The following is a 22,856-nucleotide window of genomic DNA, read 5'->3' on the forward strand; positions in this document are numbered from 1 at the left end:
CACACACACAATGACATAGGGGAAAAACCCTCATAAGACTGAAAAATCAGATTAACTCATGATTCTTGATGTTGTTTAAAGATAGTAAAAAATTACCTAAGATCACTGTTCTCCTTGTATCTATTATGCATTGTGAGACTTAATGAAGCCTTTCTGGGTGCTAACTTTCGTAAAATAGCCTTTATGGGGAGAGATCAACCAAAGAATTTGTATGCATGCATATAAGCCTAACCAATAGACACAGACACCAGGGGGGTGAGGGCATGAGTGGGGGGCGGGGAGACAATGGGGGGTAAGGACACATATGTAATACCTTAATCAATAAAGAAAATAAAAATAAAAATAAATAAAATAGCCTTTTGACTATTTTAATTCCTGAATTTAAGAATGGAAACATATATATGTTTAATAAATAGCACTAAATACAACAAAAAGGTTATTAATTTTGTCATCATTCATAAGAGAAAATTATTTTTAAAAGCAATGTTATCAATGCCTTTTTCTCATCTCTCAATTTGAGGACTATGCATTTAGATAGAGAAGAGAAAAACATCATTTTCAATATGCAAAATTTAGATTCCTCAGTATTGTCAGAATTTATATTCACTACAAATTTATGAATATACAGGGTGTCCCGAAATCATGTATACACACTTAAACAGCTGATAGCTCAATTGATGTCTTTTTCTTTTCAGCCAGAAAAAGCTTTGAACAAAGGAAATTCACCCTAAAATGCTAATGGAAGTTTGAAAACACACTTGAAGTACAAACACTACCTTTATAATTATTCAAGGCGTGTATACATTTTTTGGGGGGACACAGATCAAAATGTGTACACACTTTAACAGCTGAAAACTCACTTAATTTTCACATCTTTTAAGGTTTAACTGATTTAAAATAATGAGTGAAGCCAAAATAAACTTTGAACAAAGAAAATTTATCCACTAGACTTTTTAAAGGGGATATATAAAAGATAAAGTTTATGGCATAAATACCGAATGAAATTATTTTTGAGGTTTGTGGTTTCATTGCTTTGTGTCATCAGCAGTGCCTGAACCAGAATGGTCATCAGTTGAAATAGGCATGGACAAAAAAAAAAAAAAAGATTCATTTCTGTAGATTCTTTTAAATTTTGAAAATGAACTGTATGTTAATAAACACTGACATTAAAATCATTCAAAGTGTGTTTATATTATTTGGACACCCTCTATGTGATTAATAGTAATAGAAAACGAGTTAGCAGGAATAATTTGCACAAGATCAATCTGTGTTAGCTATAAGAAAAATCACATCATTACAAGTCTTATAATGTATCATCATGATCATTTTACCAGTTAATGGGCTTCATGCTCATGGTCAAAATCACTGAATCATTGACAAGGAGAGACAACTACAAAATACTCAGCAGCTCCAAGACTGGGGATGGGGACAGTCTGTCACTGACCCTTTGACAACAGTGAAAAATAGCAGAGCTGTTTCTCATACAATTTGAGGATTTATCTCCAGCAACTCCCAACTTAAAGCAGTCCCTAAGCCCACTGGCCACATTTACTTTAAAATCAAACTCTAAAGACACTAATAATTTCCAAACTTGGTAGTATCCATGTGGACATCAAAGATAGCTTATAAACCCTCCAAGAAAAGTGAAAGCTGACCAATAGTCATCTGGGAAAATATTAAAACAATTCATTCAAATTATGAAAATTTAGAAACTGATACAAGAACATTCCATATTTTATCATTTAAGACATCAGATGATTCTGGGTATTATGTAACAAAATGAGGAGGTAACAGGGGATTCAGTGTACACATTGAAACAATTTTGGGTCAGGAATATTTTCCTTATGAAATCCACTGTTGTTGTTTTTAAATATATTTTTATTGACTTCAGAGAGAAAGGGAGAGGGAAAGAGAGATAGAAACATCAATGATGAGAGAGAATCATTGATTGGCTGCACACCCCACACTTGGGATTGATCCCACAACCTGAGCATGCGCCCTGACTGGGAATCGAACCATGACCTCTTTGTTCATAGATCAACGCTCAACCACTGAGCCATGCTGGCTGGACTGAATACCAATGTTGTTTTAAACAATTATATTTTCCCAATATTTTTCACTCTACAGAGTTTTAAGTAATCAAGAGTTTTTAAATTCTGTAGTATTTTTTATGAATCTAAATACCAAGTACTAGAATTAGAAATTACACAGGGTTGTAAACGTAATGGATTGTGCTCACGTCTCAGTAGAAAATCAAGCATTTATATAAAATGCACTTCACTGAAATATAAACTGAATACAATAAAACTCACTAATGCTCACATACAACCTAATAATATTTGTAAAAAGTATGCCCTTGTATAGACACCGTCTAAATCAGGATATAGAATATTTTTTGTACTACATAAGGTTCCCTTGTGCCCATTGGTAGTCGATATTCCCACCTGACTCCCAGCTCCTGAAAACCAGTGTTTTGCTTTCTGTCATTGTAGTTTCACCTTTTCCAGAGGTTCATGTGGATGGAATCATATAGCACTGAATGTTTTGAGTTTGGCTTCTTTCCCTTTGTAAAGTGATTTTGAGATGTATTCATGTTGTGTGAATTAATAATCTGTTCCTTTATAAAGGCTGATAGCATCACATTGTATCCATATCCCACAAATTCTTTACCTATGCGCCCAGTTGATGGACACTTGGGTATATATCCAGTCTTTGGTTATTATAAATAGAGCTGCCAAGAACATTTGAATACAAGTCATTGTGTAAACTTGTGTGTTCATTTCTCTTGTGTGTTCGTTCCTCTAGTGTTAAGGTTGTTGGGACACACAGAAAGTGTTTGCTTTACTTGAACTGTAAAACTGTTTCCCAATGAAGTTCCACCATTGTACATTTCTACTAGTAACGTATGATATTTCCAGCTGCTCTTCATCCTTACCAGCATTTGTTATTGTCAGTCTTGTTTTCATTTTAACCATCTCAGCAAGGCGTAAATGATTTTATTTTTTGATTTTTATTTTCATTTCTCTAATTACTAATGATGTTGAACATCTAGTCATGAGCTATTTGCCATTCCTGTATCTTCAATGACGACATTTTGAATAATGACATTTAAAAAAAAATCAGGTTTTTATTAAGTGTTAAGAATTCTTATCTATACTAGATACAAATTTTTTGTCATCAGTGTTATAAATACGTTCTGGCAGTCTGTGGCTTATCTTTAACTTTTCTAAGTAGTGTATTTTGAAAGCAATATCTTTTAATTTTTAAAAATCTAATTTATTAATTTTTTTCATTTTAGGACTTGTGGTTCTTGCCCACCCAAATTCACAAAAATACTCTCCTTTGTTTTTCCCCCTCCCTACATGTTGTAGATTATAGGTAAATAAACCAGATTGAATTAGTCTTTGTGTAGGATGTGAGTTAATGGTTGAGTCATGTCATTTTTCTCCCACATGGATATTCAATTGTTCCAACATCATTAATTACTAAAACAGCATTTTTGTATTGAATTACTTTGGCAAAATTCAATTTAGCATATTCATGGACTTTCTCTTTTTTTCCCCATTGAGCTATATAAATACTTTTACTTGAACACCACATTGTCTTGATTAATTTAATCTATAATGTACTAATAGAGTTTATCATAAGACTTTAAATCAAGTACTGTAAGTTCAAATTTGTTTTCTATTTGAAAATTATTTTGATTCCCCCCCTTTTGTGATATCATGTACATTATAGAATCAAATAGTCAATCTACTAAGATATTTTATTTTTAATTTATTAATTTGAGAGAGAGAGAGAGAGAGAGAGATTAACCTACTGTTCCACCTATTTATACATTCATTGATTTATTCTTGTATGTACCCTAACCAAGGATCGAACCCGCAAATCTTGGCAGGACAACACTCTAACCAACTGAGCTACCTGGCCAGGACTTACGAGATTTTCAGATTACACTGAAAATATATATCACGTTGGATATAATACAATATTAACAATACTGAGTTTTTTCAATTATATGAACATGAGATATCTCTAGATTTATTTAGCTATTTTTACTTTTTTTTCTGTTTAGGACCTCAGCAGTTGTCTCTGAATGGAATAAATTCACCTCAACACTTTTACTGTTACCATTTAAACTAAGACCTCATGCATGCAAAAAAAGCTGTCTCTTCATTAACTTATTTTTCAACAAATATTTGTTTAATGCATACTAGATACCAGACACTGCATTGCATGCTGAAAATAGAATGGTTAGTCTAGAGATGTTTTATCTTTTCTCTCAAGGAGCTTACAATTCAATGAAGACAGACATCATTGAATAAAAGTGTAAATATTCATTGAAAAGTCCCATAGCCTATCTAGTGTGGCTCAGTTGGTTGAGCATGGTCCCATGCATCAAGAGGTCACTGGTTCAATTCCCAGTCAGGGCACATGCCTGGATTGCAGGGTTGATCCCCAGTAGGGGGCGTGCAGGAGGCAGCTGATCGAATTTTCTCTCTCATCAGTGTTTCTATCTCTCTTTCCCTCTTCCTTCCTCCCTCTCAAATCAGTAAAAACATTTTTTTTTAAAGAAAAAGTACAATGAAGAAAAAAGCACAGCTTTTTCAAAAACCATAGTAAACTGAAATAGATTGAATTTGTAAACAGGCTTACTTGAGGAAGGGTTCTTTGACCATGATCTGAAGGGGGAGTAAGAGTTAAATGGCATATTGTGACTTTAGTAGAGATAAAAAGCATATTAATTGTAATTTTAGCTCATATGCTATTAACAAGATATATTATCACAATTTTCATTAGACACATCATGATTAATAATTAGTTACAACAACTCTCAATTTGGCACATTCTTGTCATATATCTAAAAGCAAAATTAGGGGTTTATTATTTCAAATGGAGAAGAATGGTATTTTGTGCACCATAAAATAGAAGAGCTAAGAAAAGAGTAACAGCAAGTTTATAAACTTTTGATTCTGAATTTATAATCTTAGTAAAAGAAAAACTTATTTATATGACTGTAAAGATTAATTTTGTGAAAATAAGAAATTCTAAAAATACATTTCTTAGGCCTCATTCAAATATGTCAACCCAAATCAACTCCTCTTTTGATCTGAATTTAAAACTAGAAGCACAATGGGACAATATAAGGGACAGGAACATTAGAATATTTCAGATTTGTTTCTGGGCTGTCACCTCAAAGGGCCTGCATTGGAAGGAAGGCTAGTAATCTAGTAGAAGCAGGACATCATTTGAATTAAAGTTGAACTTAAAGCTAAACTCTTCTTCCTCAACTTTTCCCAACTATATAAAACTTCTGTAAGCAATTTCTAGTAATTGAAGGTTGGTGATATTTAACCATATATGTTTTAAAAGCACATTACTTTCACGTTCTGTATCAGTTTACACTTGCTGTTTACCAAACCACCCAAAAATTCAATGGCTGAATACAACAACCATTTATCTAGCTCACAACCATTTAATTAGTTCAATAATATGCTTGCATTGCTATTCTGTTGATCTAGGTCAGATTCAGCTTATCTTAGCTAGGTTGGCTCAGGCATTTGAGATGAGCTTGAGGGTAGGCTTGGGGTTCTGGTCTTAGATGGCAGTTGGCTATTTATGGGGCCATGTTTCTCTCATCATCTATAGCAGGTGGCCTATGCTTCTTCCCATGCACACTAAGTACTAAAAAAATCAAGAGTGCAAGCTCCACTGGGCAAGAACTTTTCAAGACTCTACTCAATCACTTCTGCTAATATCCCATTGACCAAAACAACCCACTTCAGATGGGAAGATCTGTAACATTGCCATTAATATAGAATTTGTGGTCATTTTCATAATTGAGAACATTCTTGGATTAAAAAACAATAACAAGCATTTCCTTTAAATCCTAATATATGAAAGGCACTCAAAATACATTTCTAAACAAATACATTACTGAATGAACAGACCCCTATGTCAGCTCATTTCATATCATAGTCTCTGTGACAATTTAAGTATCAATTGACATTCAATGCCATTTTCATATAAGTTGATCAAAGGAAATGGAATAACTCAAGTTCTTGATTAGGCAATATGAACCCTATGAATTACCCATTTCTGAACCTGATTTTGTTGCTGTAAAAGCATCTCCCTGTTACTGTATGTAGCAAATGACTCCTCTGGCTCTGATGATCTAGATTCTAGAAGCTTCTAGACCTCAATTTGCAAAGGTTTGAACAAAAGCAATAATCTGAGTTTTGACTTTATCTAAATTATAGGAAATATGGCAGTTGCAATACATCTAGTGGTACTCCAAGTCTTTGAGAAAATTCAAAGGAACAATGAAGAAAGACATGAGAAATTATAAAAGCTCAGTAGTGTTTACAATGACTTTGAACTATGAAAAATTGAACACAAATTTACATAGTAGTTAATTCAATAGATTATTAAGACACTAATAATATTCAAAACAAGTTGGTTCAAGAATCTCTCTCTTGAACAGGTTGGTGGTTGCCAGAGGAGAGGGATGAGGGGTGAGTAAAATGAATGAAGGGGGTCAAAAGGTAGAAACTTCAGTCATACGTAAGTGCAGAAATGCAATGTGCAGCACGGTAATTTTAGTTAATGACACTGTATTGTATATTTGAAAGTTGGTAAGAGAGTATCTTAAAAGTTCTCAACACACAAAAAATGTGTAACTATATATGGTGACAAATGTTAACCAGACTTATTGTGATCATTTCACAATATATATAAATATTGAACATGTTGTACACCTGAAATTAATCTAATGTTATATGTCAATTATACTTCAAGGAAAAAAAGGAATATCTCCTTTTATGCATTATAGCCCAAATGGCTACAGGAACTTACAAAAAAACAGTGAACAGAGACCAGCCAGCATGGCTCAACAGTTGAGCATCAACCTATGAACCAGGAGGTCACAATTTGATTCCTGATCAGGGTACATGCCCAGGGTTGCAGGCTTGATCCCCAGTAGGTGGCGTACAGGAGGCAGCTGATCGATGATTCTCACCATTGATGTTTCTATCTCTCCCTCTCCCTGAAATTAATAAAAATATATTTTAAAAAACAAAAACTGAACAGTTAATTTCTCAAAATCAAAAAATAGCTGACTGAGCGATAAAGTTACCCTAATAGGGGCAAGTTTGTTATGGATGAGAATGTCCAGAGTAGAAGCAGCAATCCATATGTGGTTGGCTTTACTAGTAAAGTCATCCTAAAGAATGAGCAATGTTGAACTAAATGACAAAAGCATATCAAATGAAAATACTGTTTCTACCCCAAACTCCCTCCCACAAACCTATCCACTGCATAAGAGAAAGAACAAGATCAGCAATGGATCCCCAATAATTAGCTTAATGCTTTGCACTATAAGAGTAATAAAAATTGTTAAGCACATCATTGAATAGCAAAAAATCCAAGATGCATCATTATTATACTACTTGTTTTATTGGACTTGGATTCGTGTGTTATGTCATTTGAAACTTCCAATTATTGGGACCAAAATGGGAAGTCCTACAGTCTTATAGGGTTCTGAAAAGGAAGGAAACATAGGCACTGTCTAAAGGAAATCAGGTTCTTTTTTTGAACAATGTGGCTAACTCCAGATCTGGACATCAAAGCTTACATACTAAACCTGAGAATGCAAGAAGAGAAAGGTAAATTCTCCATACCCTGTTTTTAAGTGTTCAAGCACCAACTATTCTAAAATTTGGTGGGAAAATGTACTTTAAAGGAAGTAATCAGCAATCTTACAGAATTGAAATGCTATGGCATTAGAAAAAGTGTGAACTCCACTGGACTTTTACATTTAAATTTCTATCAGCAATTTTTAACATTCAGGTATTCAAAGTGTGCATATTCAATATATGCTGTGAATCATTTATGACTTTTTTTATAATTTAGAAATATAAGACTATTGTTTGGTTTCCATTGCCATTTAGGGCACAAATTGATATATCAAAATATTAGCTTTCAATGTATCATATAAGAAGCACCCAAATAACACATAAATCCCAATCTGCCTATAATCACTATTATTACATTGTGATATGTCTATTACAATTCAGGTGCCAAAGGTGCCTTCCTGTCCCCACAGCTCATTCTTGGGGGTTTTTTGCTGCTCATTGGCACAAAGGGAGCTTATACATGCCCCATGAAATCATATTCTTCTAACTACTGCTTATTGGGCTGTGAATAAATAACTGACTGAAGTGGACCAATCAGATCCTCACAAGAAACAGAATATGGTCCACAGAGATGGATCACCTGGCTCTGGATAGCTGATACGGAAAGTTTGTAAACTCTATTTGGGGGTCACTGCTCTGGGGTAGGTTTGAAGATAGAAAGATAGTGATGATGTAGATTCATAGAAAGAACAAAAAAGGAGAGGCCATGAGGCCTACAGATACTATCAGCTAAAGGGAGTAATGGCTACCTCCAGGCCAGGTTGAACCCCAACAAAATATTCCTCATGTGCCACCCCAAAAGTCCCCTTTATCTAAGCTAGCAAGAGAGGGATTCTGTTTGTTATACTAGTAACAAAATGATCCTATGACATCTAATTTTCTCTTTGCTCATGTAAGGGGCTAGGTCAATGGTTGAATTTTATATGAACACTTGAGAGGTGTGTGTGTGTGTGTGTGTGTGTGTGTGTGGCTTTATTATCAATTATGATTAATAAAGAGGGTTATAAGTCAGTCCAAACCAAAAAAATAAATACATAAGTAAAGTGTTATTCTTGTACAAAATATGACTTAGGCCCATGTTACATAAAAGTTAATTGGCTCTATTGAAATTTTACTTTGTTGGTTAATTCTACATATGCCATAAATCTTCAGGTGTGTATTGAAATATTTGATGTACTCCTATTCCTGCTTGTTCATACAATTGACTTATTTAAATAAATCAAATAATGAAAATATCAAAAATCAAAAATCTAAAAATAAGTTTATATTCTATTGTTTACAATAATTCTTAGAAAACATTATCATCAACCCTGGTGCATGGTTTTGCATGGTCAATATCAGATCTTCATATCAGAGATGGGGCCAAAATGATCAGTTTCCTAAAATTCACTGGTGAATATAATATGAATCAGAGTTTGGCATTAAGGATGAATAATGAAACCAAATTCTAAGCATTCAAGATGTTAGATATAAGATGGAGTACAAATTCAGAAAGATTAGATAAAGTAGTTAGTAGAGACAGATGGTATCCTGATTACCTAGTATTTATTTTATAACTTTATATACTCAATAGGTAGGTTGAACATTTTAAAAGGTGAAAAATTAAGGGTGGAACAGCCAAACTTTGATACTAAGAATCATCAAAATGTGAAGCAATTTAAAATTATAGCTATATAATGTCCTCTAGAAAGAATCTAATTTAGGGAGTTTTAAAAGCAGTTGTCCTTGAAGGTAATTTAGTAAAGTCATAAAATGATATCTGTGTTTAAATTAAATATATTGTACTTTGAGTGTATAAAATTATGAGTCATGTCTTCAAAAGTTAAAGTGACCTGAGATTTTGTACATATTAATATTCTATTTTTAAAAATTCTATAGAACATCTTGCTTCAAGTTATATAAATTAAAGACTGACAGCATCAGCAATCAGACAGAGGTAGATAAGAATATGTTTAAGAAAAATATTTATAACAATAACATTAGTAATATTAGTAATAGTTCACATGTATTGGATACTTCTGTGTCACGCACTGTATCTCATATTATTTGATCTTTACAAAAATTGTCCTAGAATAGCTATTCTATTTTTCTCACTTCAAATATAAAAATATTTTAAAAAGTCAAATTTACCCAATATTAAGATGCTGCAAAGCGATAGGTTTGATATCATACTAGTAAAATTTAAAATATCAATGCCCTTCAGAAATTAATACATGCCAGATTTGAAAAAAAAATAATCTTGAAAAATATAGTAATATCTTCCCACTGTAATTGGCTAGGTGAGAATAAGGAAAATTCAACATAGTAAGAGAGTTTATAGATGAAAAACTAAAGCTCTTATAGAGAAAACTTTATTAAAATCAAAGACTGGCAAAGTTACAAATATCCTTAGAAATGTCTGTACAATCATTTGACATAGTAACACCCATTTATTGAATATTTATTGTGTGCCAGGTCCAATACTAAGCATAAGCACTCTTTGTAAACTGGCTCATTTAATTTTTACAACTACCCCAGATTCATGGTCAAACTGTGGGAGTAAGTGTTCAAACTAGAGAAACCAATCTGTTTTTAAAGCCAATGTTCTTGGCCATCATGCAGTAACCAGGGGCATTCACCGACCTTCAACTTCCCTGCTTCCATTTACCAGGCTTTGCATACTAGAAACGTTTGGGATATCCTTTCCTTACATTGTGTATAAAATACATGAAAAATAGGCAAATGTACATTTTGAGAGGTCTCGTCCATAAATATCTTCCTATTTATGTCTAAGAGGCACTGACTCATCTCAAATCTTGAGTATCTGAGATGCAGAATAATTTGTGCGCTTGAGGAAGAGTCACCTTGGCTCATCCTCTTCACCGCCCACCTGTTTTCTCTGCAGTAACTACTCCTATTCTTCCATCTGATTCAACTTTACTCTCTTTCCCCAGTCCCAAGTCTCTGTTCTGTTAATTAACCTTGACTGGAGTGACTGGCAATTTAGTACATTGGAACAGAGAAGTTTGACATTGAGGAAAAGATATGCAGAAGTAAGACTATATGCACTGGGAAGACAGGTAAGGAAAGCTCACAGGGAAAGATTTGCATAAACATCATCATAACCAATTTAAAGGAAATAGCCTTTCCGTTTTACAGTTATTGATTTTATAGCTGCAGAAACAACATAGACTGTAGCAATTACAGGTTTCATAAAACAGTTTGCAGTTATATTTTAAAAGGAGAATGTTTGCCATTAAATTCCCCTTGCACTAAATGTAAACTCCCTATACTTCACATAAGTAATAAAAATATCCTTAAATACATCAGTGTGCGCTTAGCCCATGATAAACATATTAATCAATGTATCTTTTTTCTGGCAACCAATTTTCCCTCCAACCATGTGTCTGCTTAGTTAATATAACTTTCCAATTTATAACAAGACAGAAATATTTCAAACAGCATGACATCAAATATCACCTGCAAAACAGTAAATGTATTTTTAAACACTTACCCAGTCCTGGTAAATCAAGTGTAATCAGCTCTGCAAAAACTCCATTAATCTGGGATTATATCTGAGTAAATTGGATGTCTGCTGATCCTTTTAAGAGTGTCCCAGGAAAAGGTGCAAGTTGTAATCATAGAAGGCTCCCCAGAGCACTGCTCACCATGTGCTGAAATACAGAGTGGCCAAAACAGGAATGCAACTGTTAGCAGAGCTTCCTCATTACATTTTAAAAATATAGATATACTTTTTATTGATGTCAGAGAGGAAGGGAGAGGGAGAAAGCATTAGAAACATCAGTGATGAGAGAGAATCATTGATCAGCTGCCTCCTTCACACTCCACACCAGGGATTGAACCCACAACCCAGGCATGTGCCCTACCAGGAAATCGAACCATAACCTCCTGGTTCACAGGTCGATGCTCAACCACTGAGCCATGTTGGCCGGGCTTCCTCATTAACTTTTCACTATTATTTATACATGTTAAACTACAAGAATAGCAGCCTTGCTCTTACCCTTTAACTCATAATTTAGAGGAAGGCTAGTCAAGTCATCAAGAGCATGGGCTCTTGGTCAGATCACCAAGCTTAATGTTACCGCTCAGCCAAAGAGCAGAGCTTGTTCGTTGGACAAGCTGCGTAGGCCCTCTACAGAGAACTGTGAAAAGAATAATTAAATTAATACGATTTAAGTACTTTTAGCAGTGCTTAATAAATAGTGCTTCCCCATATTTTATTCCTTCCCCTACATTTTTTTCTGTTCTTGGTTAAAACTTAGGAAAGAAGGCAGAGAGCATGGCCATTTATTGAGCATACAATATAAAGCCCTGGGTTGATGCTTTATAAAAATTATCTCACCTAATCCTTAAATGGGATGTTATTTCTGTTTTACAAATTAAAAAACTGAGATTCAGGGAATTAGTAATTTGCCAAAGTCAGATAACAAGAAAAGAGTAGAGTTGGGACTTAAACTATGACCATCTGCTTTTCAAAGTCCTTTCTACTTCTGAACACTTTCGTACTGAAGGGGTGATCTGTCATATTTTGATACTGTTCACAGAGAAACAAGAAACACAGAAAATCTAACTTTTAAATATGAGTTGACATACATACTACTTCTTTTATAAACTTGACTTACATTTACTGACACTAAATTTTAGGAGATAGAGTGACTGAGATGGAAATTAGCCAGTAAAATTCAGCACATGAAACAAATTTAAACAACATTCAAAGAAATTTCTCTATTTGCCTCTCTATATTAAAGTACTTATAGTGACATTTACCACCATCAAAATATAACTAACAAAAAAGGCAACTTTTCAAATTGCTTATAATCAAATTTACAGATTAAGATTATAAAGTCAAGCTGATAAAAATTACTTTTTCATTATAAATTTACTATCTTTATTAAAAACCTTCAAATAGTATAAAATAAATAAATGTATGAAATTATAATTCCACCATATCATCATAGTTGTTGCTAAAAATATGGAATATTTTCTTCTACACTATTTTTCTATGGCTAGTTATTTTTTTTCTAGAGACATAACACAATATTGTGTCCTATTTATTTTATAATATAACATAAAGAGTTCAAGGTTTAATAGTTTATAAACATTTTCTTTATTAAATAAAGTGGCAATACACATTTTATATAAAAGTTTAACTTTTAATATTTTATTACTATGAAATGCAGATCTCAAATGTCTTTGTATCAACCCCCCCCCAAATCTCTCTTGAAGATTAAGATTAAGAAAACCTGAATCTGACCTTATCATCATCATTTATGACACAATATGAAAACTATTATACTTCACATTAGAAATATTAGTGGGCTTGATTATGGGGTCCTAGTGGGGAGCATTATATAATAAAGCCAATATATCTCATATTACCTTCCTAAAATCTAAAAAGGTCTAAATTCGGATACCCTTAAATTCTAGATGAGCACAGTCTTATGCAGTGCTTACCATTTGCCAGGCATATTATTTTAACTGCTTTACATATAATAATCCATCCAACACTCTGACAAGGTAGGTACTATAATTAATCCCATTTTACTGATGAGGACACTGAGGCAAAAATAAACTCGTGACTTGCTGAAGTCCATATACGTATGAAGTGACAGAACTCTGACTTAAATCCAGTCCAACTCGAGTATCTGCATTCTTAAGTCAGAATTCTTAATCATGTACTTCACTCTCAGAAATAGAATTTCTAAATTAATAAACATTTTTTATAATATTGTATACTGACAGTCTTCTTGGGATTTGTACCAATAGTGATTGAGAACAACAGAAATCTCATATCATCACTCTCATTTGGTTATATTATATTTTAAATTTTTGGTATTTGGCAGGCAAAAAAAATTAATTTTGTGGTTTGCTTTGATTTTTACTTGCTTTTCCTGATGATGATGAGCATGTTTGCTTATTTTTGTTATCACATTTGTTTTTTCTTCCTTCGATTATCTTTGCAGTGCCTTTGGCTAATACTTAGAGTGACAGTTATCTATTGGGATAGTCCTATTCCTCATGCTAACGTGCAAGGCCTCCTCCAGGCTTGTAACTGCCATCTCCCACCTGTGGGAGAGGTGTGGTAACTGTGGTAATGTTCACCTGGAAGGAGTCTCCTTTCACAGCCATTCAATCTGGAGAGGCAGACTTCCTTCCCTCCTTCCCTCCTTCCCTCCTTTCCTCTCTCCCTTCACTGGTCCTCCTTCCCTCTTACTTCCCCACTCCCGCCATTCACTTGGGAACTGCTGGGAGGAATTACTGGGAAACCCCTTGGAATGTTCTCCTGCAATGGTTCTTCTTTCAGTCCAACTTCTCACGACTCAGAAACATCCCATAATCTCCAACATTGGTGTCTTTCAGAAACTCCAGTCTCCCTGAAGTTCACTGCATTCTACCCACTCTTATCATCTACCACCATCTTGGGCATTCTGCATTGCTCACTTAGTGAATAAATTTTGTTCATTATGCGAATAACTCATTCAACATTCACAACCTCTGATGCTTTTCTCGGCACCTCTGCCAATCTTTGGTTTTAGAGAGAATGAAAAGTCAAAGCAATTACTCTTTCTATAAATCATCTTCAAAACACGCAAATGTCTAGCAATCTAAGCTAGAGATGACACCAAATGAACTGTCTTTCAGCCAATCATGCTCAAAATGTGATGATGTGTCAAAAAGACAGAGGAGCCAGCCTAAAGGAGCTCCCAATTGCCAAACTACGATAAAATGAACAACAAACAATAGTTAATTTCATCTCATGGAATAAAATATATATCCTTGACTCCATCCCCAAAATAAGTATTTGAATGAATCAATAAGAATAAAGCAGCTTATTTTTATAAATCTTCACCTGAGGATATGTTTATTGATTTTAGAGACAGAGGAAGGCAGACAGAGACAAAAACATCAATGTGAGAGAGAAACATTGATTGGTTGCCTCCCATATGCGCCCCAACTGGGGATCAAACCTGCAACCTAGTATGTGCCCTGAGGGGGAATTGAACTGCAACCATTTGGTGTACAGGACGAGTCTCTTACCAACTGAGCCACCAGCCACAGAATTCAACTAATAAAGACAGAAGGGATGATGCAAATAGAAAATTAACATCTTGCAAACACCACAGTAATAGTTGTTGCAAAGGCAAGAATCACTCATAGAGGCTAAAATGAGTGGGCAAGTGTATATGAGAAAACTGGATACTTGCATAGTCTCAAACTGTCTCCCCCACAAAATACTTATTATCTGCAGAGGAAAAAATGTAAGTTTGTAGTGGGGAAAACTGGCAGACTTTACCACAATCAAGTGTTCAAGCTTAGCATCACCAAGAATAAGACATGTCAGCATCGTGCGTGTTTCTCCTAATATGACACATTTCTGTCACATCTTTGTTTCTGGTTTATTCTTGCCAAAAATGAGTAATCTGAACTTAATCAGGAAGAATGTCAGACAGACCCAAATTGAGAGACACTGCAAATTAACTGTTTAGCACTCTTCCAAAGTGTCAAGGTCATGAAGAGAGACAAAATCTAAGGACGTTCCCCAAATCAAAGGAGAATAGAGACATGAAAACTAAATTCAATGTATAATACTGGATTTAATCCTAAACTAGAAAAAAGAAACATATGTGGTATAATTTGCAAAATTTAAAGAATCCATATAGAATGTTTCAATACGAATTTCATGATTTTAAAATTGTGCCACAGTTATGTAATACATCAACATTTAGCAAAGCTGGGTAATGAGTTTATAGAAACTTTGTAAAATTTTTGTAAATGTTTTCTAACCCAACTTATTTCAAAATGAAAGCTTAAAAACATTTTAAAAGCCCCTAGAAATAGAAGAGCAAACTAAATTCAAAGATAATAGATAAATAATAAGTACAGAAATCAATTGAGTTACAAAAAGATATATAATGAAAATAACTATGTCAAAAACTGTTTCCAGAGACTCTTAGTAAGACTGATTAAAAAGGAAAATAAATTTAGCAATATGAGCTGAAAATGAGGGCATCACCCTAGTAAATAAAAGTGTCTACAAAAAACTTTATGCCAATAACTTATAAAACAGAACAAAGAATCAAGAAACACACCCACACCTATGGAGATGCCTCATTTATAACAAAGATGTTATATCAATAAGTGGGAAAACAATAAATTGTGTCTTTTGAATAAATGGTGGCTGATAAATTAAAAATGCTTGTGGAAAATTAAATGTGTTGATCACTTCATCACACTGTATCCAAAAGATTAAAAAAAAATGCCAGAGAGGTCGTAGACTAACATGAAAGGTAAAAACAAGACAACTAATAGAAAAATGGCTAAAATTACAAAAACCAATAATACCTAGTGTTGACAAAGATAACAGAAAGTCGAATTCATATGTGACAAGTATAAATTGGTTCAATCGCTTTGAAAGACTGTGCAGCTAAACAGCTGAACAAAAGAAGAGCTTTTGCCAACGATTCCACTCTATGTATGTGCACCAAAAGATACAGCAGAATCTTCATACCTGTTTTATTTGGAAAGCCAAAACCCATCAACAAGGCAAGTGTTCATCAATAATAGAATTGATTAATAAATTATGTTATATTTAAAAAATTGATTGCTCTACAGCCACAAAGAAGAACCAACTCTTTTTGCCTAAAACATGGATTAATCCCACAGAGATAATATGGAGTAAAAAAAAAAATCAAGAGAGCATACTGTGTCATTCCATTTACATAAAATTCAAAAAACTGACAACACTAATTTAATTTGTAATGGAAAACATTACAGTGATTACTCAGGAGGAAATTAGGTGGCATGATAAGGGAGTTATTTGGGCTGGTAAAACGTTCTGTATCTTTACATTAAGTGGGGGATACACCAGTGTATTCACTCATCATCTTCACCACGCTTTGCACTTAAGCCTTATGCACTTTACTGTACACAGGTTATAATTCAGTGGAAATTAAGAAAAAAAATTTTTCTTGAATGAACTCTTTTGTCTCAGTTTACATTGTTTAAACATGCCCCATTATCAGACAGAGTTTCCAAAAGATGCAATTAAAACCAAGTATTAATATCTGAGAATACCTTTCTCCATAAAATAACTGAAGTAAGAAAAATAAATTTTTTTTTAGCCTTCATCTTTTTGCTGAAAAAATGAATGTTTTCACTATCTGTTAATGACTTTGTAGAATAAGAGTAGATAATATCCTGGCTTTTATTATAAATATTGATTATAATAAATACTGATTATAAATACTAATTTTTCCTCTAGAAAATGGAGGGAAATTTTAGTTATTGAATACTGTAAAGTTCAGCACTCTGGGATATCTTAGAAAAGTATTTTTTAAATAAATTTTTAATCCTCCCCCAAGGATATGTTTTTACTGGTTTTTAGTGAGAAAGAGAGAGAAACATTGATATGAGATGAGACATCGATCGGTTGCCTCCCAAACATGCCCTGACCGGGGATCAAATCTGCAACCCAGGTATGTGCCTTGACCAGGAATTTAACCCACAATCGTTTGCTGTCTGGGACAACACTCCAACCAGCTTAGTCACCTGGCCAAGGCAGAAAAATATTTTAATTTAAATGTACCTATTTTAGAAGAAAAAGAAAATTTTAAATGAGACATTACATTTTCTAAACTAACAACGTATTTGGAGCTATATAAAGGTTCTAATACAAACCAATGTATTTAATTTTCCTCGACATTAAAAATAAATACAATCATAATTTCCTTGAATATTGTAAAATTGTTAGAATTTTCATCTCAACTTCAATCAACAAACTCAAATAAACCTCAGTTTGAAATATTTTTTAAAATATGTTTTATTGATTTTTAGAGAGAAAGGAAAGGAGAGGGATAGAGAGATAGAAACATCAATGATAGAGAAACATCATCCATCAACTGCCTCCTGCATCCTCCTCCCACCGAGGATTGAGCTTGCAACCTGGGCATGTGCCCTGACCAGGAATCGAACCAGTGACTCTTGGTTCCTGGGGTGATGCTCAACTGCTGAGCCACACTGGCTGGGCATTAGTTTGAAATCTTTCAAACAACAATCATGAGCTTATTTTCTCTGAGAGAAAATTTCACTTTAAGAACACACTGACATATCTTGCGGGAGAGGGGAGAGCAGGGCTGGAAGAGATTAACTAAGAACTTATATACATAGTCAATGGACACAGACATTAGTATGTTAAAGGCTTGGGGGAGGACAGGAGCTGGGAGGGCCAAGGCGGAGAAAATTGGGGGACATCTGTAATACTGTCAACAATTTAAAAACATACCAATATGCAGTCCCTTTCCTTAAGTATTTCTCATTCTGTTGTGGAAGGGGATTATAATATAACTAAATCCATAGTCAACATATGAAATGTGAGTACTAATCATATAAGTATTGATCTAAGATAATCAGGATTTCCATGAGCCCTTCTACTACCCACAGGACCTGACATGGCTGGACATGAACATATTGCTTTCCTAAATTCCATAGGGTAACAACCTGAAGGCAAAAAGAAAAGATTCAATTATGATCAACATACTCTGATAGGAAAAAGCTGGGAGATACATATACTGTCACTTTTGAAAAGCAAAATAATAAAATAAATTAAATCTAGCAGTTAGGATGTGTTCCAATTATCTAGAAAATCTATTTACCACCCTTCTGTTCAATACCATCTCCAGGTAAATGAGATATTATTGTGCATACACACAATGTCATTTACAGATCCAGGGGGGAAAATGAGGAGCTGCAATTTGATCATTTGGATAATCACATTTTCCTAGAACTTTAGTAGGATATCTTAACATACAAATTATTTTGTAGAGATCCTCTTTTGACTTTTATTCTACTGTATTCATAGAATAAATACAGTTTCTCAGTTCCTCCGAATTTAACTCTTCCTATTGCCATTACCAATGTTACCATTTGAAGGTTGGATCTAATTACTGAGGTATTAGAACCCAAGTAGCGCCATGTAATTATCTTACTAATTAATGCTCTCCAGGAGACTTTGAAATTAATATAGGCCACTCTGCAGAAATAATGACCACTGAAATCACAGCTCTAACACACACTGAAGTGAGCACACTCCAATATGATCCATTTCATAGAAGCTTAGCAAAGGATGGGGAGGAGAGCCAAAATAACTGAGCATAAAGGCTATCTCGGCTCATAGCTATAAGGAGATGCTACCTTAGCAGACAGTCACCAGTTCTGTCTTTAGGATTCTCTCCAATAGTGATTTGAACGCTACAGAAAGGGATATTAAAGAATTACATAATCCTTTCTTCAACCAATTGTTAGCTTGTTTGCTGTAAATTTAAACATTGCCACAGGCTTCTAATGGTTGGCAACTCACACTGTGGAAAATGTCACTGGGCTTTGCTAGCCTCCTAGCTGTGCTCCACGGAGCAGAAAATTAAGCCTGACATATTTGGGGAGGAGTTTTCTGGTTTGTAAGAATTTATAAAAATAGCCATACTTATCTATTTCAGGGTCACATTTGTAAGTTATTAGGAGCTCTGAAATAAGTAATTTTATTTTATTATGCATGCTAAAATCTTAGATCATTCTGACTCAAAATTTATCTAATGTTCATACTATATACACACAGCATAATAATATGTTTATATCTATAGCACTTGATAGTAAAGTGAGGATAATCAATATCTAAACTATATAGTTCTGCTTCAGTTTATTCTGATTCCATTCAATAAAAATAAGACAGATTATTTATCAAAATATTAGAATTTCATCATGAGTAACCTAGACTTGATATATAATGCCATCATTAATTTAAGTCATATTCAGCTATATTAGGCTCAAATTTATTTTATTTTATAGATTTTGTATGAACTATGCTACTGTTTAAAACCAATATCCTTCTTTATAAGGAGTTTGTTTTGACATATTTGATCATTACTAGTAAGCGCATTTTTTTCTCTGTTGGATAAGCAATAAAAGAACCATATCTCACAGATTTGCCTTGCCACACTTACTTTACAAATCTGGAATAAAACTCCAAGGTACCAAAATGTGCCAAACTATAACATCATCATCGAAGAAAAATATCCATAGTACTGTTTTTAGAAAACTTTGCACAACTTTTGTAAAAACATCAAAACTCTTATTTAATCATTCAGAAGCATTTGCCAGTTTCATCAAAATAAGGATTCGACTCCCTATTTCTTGCCAAATTTCTTTCTTACCCAACGTGGAGTGTTCTCTTTTGCAACCTAAAAGAGAAAAATTGCACCAGGCTTCTAGATTCTATCTGCACTATGACAAGTCCATTTTATTACACATGCCACGAATTCCAGCCTTCAGAGAAAAATGCTCCCAATTCTCTCCCTTTCCTCTACACCTTACCCTCCATGTTTGCGCAGTTAGCACTTTCATCAACACCACTTTCTCTTACCGTGGCTCCTAAAGCCACCCCCTCAGCCTTTTCAAAGTCCTATTGATCAAGCTAATGACATTTACTCAGCACATTTACTGCTGTGAGGGAAACACACATACATAAGACACGCAACAGCTTCCCTTAAACAAACATAAATGTCCTGTGATTCCTGTTTGTTTTATAAAATAGCCGAGCCCTAACCGCTTTGGCTCAGTGGATAGAGCGTCGGCCTGTGGACTGAAAGGTCCCAGGTTCGATTCTGGCCAAGGGCATGTACCTTGGTTGCGGGCACATCCCCAGTAGGAGGTGTGCAGGAGGCAGCTGATCAATGTTTCTCTTTCATCGATGTTTCTAACTCTCTATCTCTCTCCCTTCCTCTCTGTAAAAAACCAATAAAATATATTTTAAAAAAATAAAGTAGCCGGATGCCTGAAATTTCCATCATCTCCCAGGAGTCAAATCATCTCTCATCCACTTAGGCACACTTGACATCTTGTCTTTCCCATAAACTCTCATTTTAAATTAAGAAAAGCCAACATTCCCCTCCCCGATAACCACCTCCCAGAATTCTGTACACTCTTACCTTTCATCCTTAAAACATACCCTCATGAGCAGTATTTTATGGAAATGTGTAAGCTCTTATTCTTATTTGACTTAATGTTTCTTTATCAGTGATCCTCTGTGTGTGACTCTCCATTACTTTCATATGTGGCTCCAAATTCCTAGAGAAGAGGGTCTTGTTACGTTTTGAGCCCTCAGCATGATTAAACACTAATATCCTCTATGTTTATGCCAAATTCAACCTGGAACTATGGATGCTCCTTCACTCATTCTCCAAAAGCCTGGGCAAAATTGTAAGGCAAAAGGCCCTATATGAAGTGCAGTGACCAAAGACAAGAAAGCAAGAATTTGGGCAACATTTCTGGCTCTCAGACACTCTCCTGTTTTAAATGATGTCAGAAGCTTACAACATTTAAAATACAAATGACCACACACTGAAGCTTTCTGCTGTTTAACTGTTCTCTCTGCCTCCAGAACTCAGGGCTGCTTATCTCTCTCTCGCTTTCTTTTGTCTTGTTTTTCCTTCAAGGTCCCAGGGGATAGATTGGCTCAAAAAAGGCTTCCCCTGAGCAAGGGGCAGCAAGTCAGGACACCTTGAGGATCACTTTCCCGAGCTGACATGTTTCTAGTGACCTGAAGTGGCTACACCTGTTCAGGCAAGTTATTACAAGCAGCTTCAAGAGGGAGCCCCACACTGAGAAACACAACCGCAGCACAGCCTGTGTTGGTCCCCAACAGGCTGCAGCCTCCCGCGATTGGCACTTTGCAGTTCTCACTTTCTCCAACCCGATATTATTTCTTCATTATAAATGGCTCTCTGCTGCCTTTGTTTTTTTTTTGTTTGTTTTTTTTTGTTATTTTTTCATGATGAACAAATTTGACTTAGAGAAAATATTACTGTCAGACTTAGAATGAGAAGCATTAATGTACTACTAATAATGTGGAAATCTTGAACCTTTATAAGATATTTTTAAATATTTATATAACACATATACAAATAATACATATGCATTTATTAATAGTATATATATGGAAATGTATAAACTCTTATTCTTATTTGGTGTAATATTTCTTTATCCTATATAATAAAACCCTAATATGCAAATCAATCGAACTGGCAGAACGGCCAGTCACTATGACACGCACTGACCACCAGGAGGCAGGCACTCAACACAGGAGCTGCCCGCTGGTGGTCAGTGCGCTCCCACAGGGGGCACACCACTCAGCCAGAAGTCAGGCTCATGGCAATGCTAAGGATCTCTTGGGGGATGTCTGACTGTGGGGAGCAGGCCTAAGCCAGCAGTCAGACACCCCCTGAGGGGTCCCAGACTGTGAGAGGGCGCAGGCCAGGCTGAGGACCACCCCCCCACCCAGTGCATGAATGTTGTGCACTGGGCCTTTAGTGTGTGTGTGTGTGTGTGTGTGTGTGTGTGTGTGTATTTCCCCACTCTGTTTTTCAAGATTTTTCTGTGTTGGGCTCATCCATATTTTACAAGCCTATATCAACTTATAGGTACTTTGAAGTTAAATATTCTCTGTCCCTCTGACAAACTGACAGATGAAAAAAAATCCAAGAAATCAAATGGATAATTCCCAGGTTGTTGCTAACTGCCATTGCACTTACCCTAGCTCCCGAGTAGTTTTAGTGCCCAGATGTGTATGATGTGGATGAATAAGCTTTCAGGCTGAGGCATGAATAAAAACACTCACTGGCCACTGCTCCCATTGGTGACGGGTATGGGGCTCTGTGAAAAACATAAGCTTCTGCCCTTCATGCCATAGACCAAGTTGATCTCCACACCTACATATCTACAAAGAATAGCCTTCTTTTAAACAAACATCACATATACGTATGTGCAGATCACAGAAACGGCTTAGTATTTTGAAATATGAACAGGTTTTGAACAATCTTCAAGCTACCTCAGAAGAAGCTGGAGGTACAGGTAGGCTCCAACTTTTCTTCAATTAGTCTCTTCAAAAAAAAAAAAAAGAAGATCTCCCTATGTACACAACCGAATGGCTAAAAAAAAAGACAACATAAAATTCTTGCCAGGATGTGGAGAACCGGGTCACTCATACATTGCTGCTGGGAATGAACAATTGGACGGCCATTGTGGAAAACACTTTGGCAGCATCTTGTAAAACTAAACAGGCACTTAGCAGAGAACACAACAATTGCACTCTTGGGCATTTGTCCCAGATAA

The 22,856-nt window shown here is 34.9% G+C and overlaps 1 protein-coding gene across 4 annotated transcripts in view; it reads right to left on the reverse strand.

The window, feature by feature from the left end:
• Window positions 1-22,856, reverse strand: part of DLGAP1 (DLG associated protein 1) — a 626,931-nt gene that overhangs the window by 519,342 nt on the left and 84,733 nt on the right. For all 4 annotated transcript variants that reach the window (XM_070420578.1, XM_070420579.1, XM_070420581.1 and 1 more), the window contains exon 2: window positions 11,188-11,347. The gene's annotated coding sequence lies outside the window, so the exon portion shown is untranslated. The remainder of the gene's footprint in view (window positions 1-11,187; window positions 11,348-22,856) is intronic.

The sequence above is a fragment of the Myotis yumanensis genome, unplaced genomic scaffold (assembly GCF_028538775.1).
Source record: "Myotis yumanensis isolate MYYU_CA2020_CCGP unplaced genomic scaffold, mMyoYum1.0.hap1 SCAF_7, whole genome shotgun sequence".
Lineage (NCBI taxonomy): Eukaryota > Metazoa > Chordata > Mammalia > Chiroptera > Vespertilionidae > Myotis > Myotis yumanensis.